At 45.9% G+C, this 2,959-nt stretch overlaps 1 non-coding gene across 1 annotated transcript; it reads right to left on the bottom strand.

Annotated features, from left to right (window-relative positions):
• Positions 1-1,004: 1,004 nt before the first annotated feature.
• TRNAT-AGU (transfer RNA threonine (anticodon AGU)) lies at positions 1,005-1,078 on the bottom strand. The gene has a single exon. It is a non-coding gene; the product is annotated as a tRNA-Thr (tRNA).
• Positions 1,079-2,959: the final 1,881 nt, after the last annotated feature.

The raw sequence follows: 2,959 nt of genomic DNA, 5'->3' as shown, positions 1-2,959 counted from the left end.
AATTTGAACTCACGACCTACCGCATGCGAAGCGGACGCGCTACCACTGAGCTACACCCCGTCCAGTGCCAGACATATGTTGAGACTTGCACAAGTATATACTCAACATTTGATCTATACTACAGAACAAGTTAGAACAAGGACTGTCCACGAACAGCGGATTTCAATGCTGAAATACCAAGACGATGTTTTCACTTATTATGTGAGAGTGGACGTCCGACTGGATGAAGCGTTTACAGTAGTTTTTCACTTTTTCCATCGTATCTTGCACGAGATGGTCGTGGAGGCATTTGTTCTTTGTTCGAATTGTCATCATCATCATCATCTGTTTACCCTCCAGGGTCGGCTTTTCCCTCGGACATAGCGAGGGATCCCACATCTACCACCTCAAGGGCAGTGTCCTGGAGCTTCAGACTCTTGGTCGGGGATACAACTGGGGAGAATGACCAGTACCTCGCCCAGGCGGCCTCACCTGCTATGCTGAACAGGGGCCTTGTGGAGGGATGGGAAGATTGGAAGGGATAGGCAAGGAAGAGGGAAGGAAGCGGCCGTGGCCGTATGTTAGGTACCATCCCGGCATTCGCCTGGAGGAGAAGTGGGAAACCACGGAAAACCACTTCCAGGATGGCTGAGGTGGGAATCGAACCCACCTCTACTCAGTTGACCTCCCGAGGCTGAGTGGACCCCGTTCCAGCCCTCATACCACTTTTCAAATTTCGTGGCAGAGCCGGGAATCGAACCCGGGCCTCCGGGGGTGGCAGCTAATCACGCTAACCACTACACCACAGAGGCGGACTGTTCGAATTGTACGAAGTGCAATGTACTTGTTTCCGTTCGATTCTAAACTACTTCAGGTATGTGGGCAGGATTTATACAACAGTGACATGCTTCGCGGTCTTTTATTTTCTACTGAGACATCCAAAGGTAGGAATGCATTATTGTTTTTCATGTATTGCTGTTCGAGCTAGAGAGAGATCGGAGATTAAGATCAAAATAGAATGCCACAGGCACCGGAGGGATTCGAACCCTCGATCTCCTGTTTACTAGACAGGCGCTTTAACCAACTAAGCCACGGCGCCACTTGCGTTGTGTGAATCATCCGGCACGATCTGTGATGAATATGATGATTGTCGTATTTTAAGGTAAGCGCTCAGTTGGTCGCATCGTGCACGTCAGATGGGTCGGGGCGATTCAAAGAATAAGTGGATATCATCCATTCGCTCGCATTGTCTCGAGCCGGCGTCAGGAAACATTTGAGGCGCGATGTTATCTAGCAATCGTGCAGGCTGTGATGTGTAGTATTGATGGATGGCAAAAACTGAGACACATTGATTTAGCTTAGACACAGTTTTCAATTTCGACTACAACAGTGAGAGCGAAGAGTGTCTACAGTAGATCTTCACTTTATCCACATGTCTATGTTGTGTCCGCCTCTGTGGTGTAGTGGTTGGTGTGATTAATTGTCCGGCTTGACTAAATGGTTAGCGTGCTGGCCTTTTGTTCAAGGGGCTCCGGGTTCTTTCCACTGGCCCGGGGACTGGGTGTGTGTGTCGTCCTTAAACAGAAAATTCAAGAAAAAACAAAGAGAGAATTAGAAAAATAAGAAAAATATATCAGTAAAAAGTCTAAAAATCATATTTAAAAAAGGAAAAAAATTAACTGCCACCCCTCGGAGGTTCGGGTTAGATTCCCGGCTCTGCCACGAAATTTGAAATGTGGTGGGAGGACTGGAAAGGGGTCTACACAGCCTCGGGAGGTCAACTCTGTAGAGCCGACATGGCCGCCTCCTTCCCTCTTCTTTGGCTATCCCTTCCGATATTCCCATCCCCCCACCAGGCCTCTGTTCAGCGTAACAAACTGGGCTGGGTAGTTGTACTTCTCCCCATTTGTATTCTCGATTCAAGGTCTCATGCTCCAGGACACTGCCCTTGAGGCGGTAGAGGTGGGATCCCTCGCTGAGTCCGAGCGGTAAACCAACCCTGGAGGGTAAACGGATTAAGAAAGAAAGTAACAAAGAAATAAAGAAAAACTTTAGTATTTGGAGAATTCACCACGCTATTGTAGATATCTACATTACAGTATATTCCGCTGCTGAAATCGAAGTACCATCATCCACGTATTTTTTAACCGTAGGCAAGTTACTACTGTGCCCTGTAGGTAGGAAGTAGAAGTAGGTTTACAGGATTGCGACATCTTGCTTCTTATTATCATTGCCATAACTTTACGTTAACTATTTTATCTAGCATGCCATTTTAATTTGTTAATTGACATTGTCAGCTCACATGCTGTTTGCCGAAATGCCATGGCTAATGGACCTCCGAGAAGGAGTTGTCCAAACCCTTAGGGATACAGAATTTAATTTATTGTGCTTATTTCTTTATTTATTTATTTAATTTCAATTTATAACCCGAAGTGAATAAGAAAATGTGCTGGGAGGAAGCCTGTTTGTTCAACAATAAATACAATACTGTGCCCTGTAAAGTATTTCAGCAGCAACATGGTTACAGCGATCATTTATTAACGACGTCATAAAAACCACCGGTTTGAATAAAGTTATTTATTTATCGTATGAGTTTCAGTAAAAATTCTAAAGGAGCTGGGCTTTCAACTAAGGACTTCCCGTGTGCGTACAGGACTCTCTACCATTGAGCTACACACCCTACAACACAACACCCTTATTGAGGTGTGTATTATACCTCTAATATCTAAAGTTAATTTCCGACAGTTCTTAGAGGGAGATGCGTTTACTACCTGCCGGGGCGGCATAAAGGAAGTGGGGTGTATGGTTGCCATGGAAACGAGGGTGGGGCGACTGCGGTTGCCATGGAGATAAATCTTCTGGCCAGCTCGTCTTGCTTGGAGTTGCCAAACCTCTAGCTTCTGAGTTAGATCGTGTCGCAAGCAGTTCAGATAAGGGAACATGAGACCAAGTCAGTCACAGTCTGGTCAGGTAGTCTACA

This window comes from Anabrus simplex, chromosome 3 (assembly GCF_040414725.1).
Source record: "Anabrus simplex isolate iqAnaSimp1 chromosome 3, ASM4041472v1, whole genome shotgun sequence".
Classification (NCBI taxonomy): Eukaryota; Metazoa; Arthropoda; class Insecta; order Orthoptera; family Tettigoniidae; genus Anabrus; species Anabrus simplex.
This window is presented reverse-complemented; position numbering and strand designations above follow the sequence as displayed.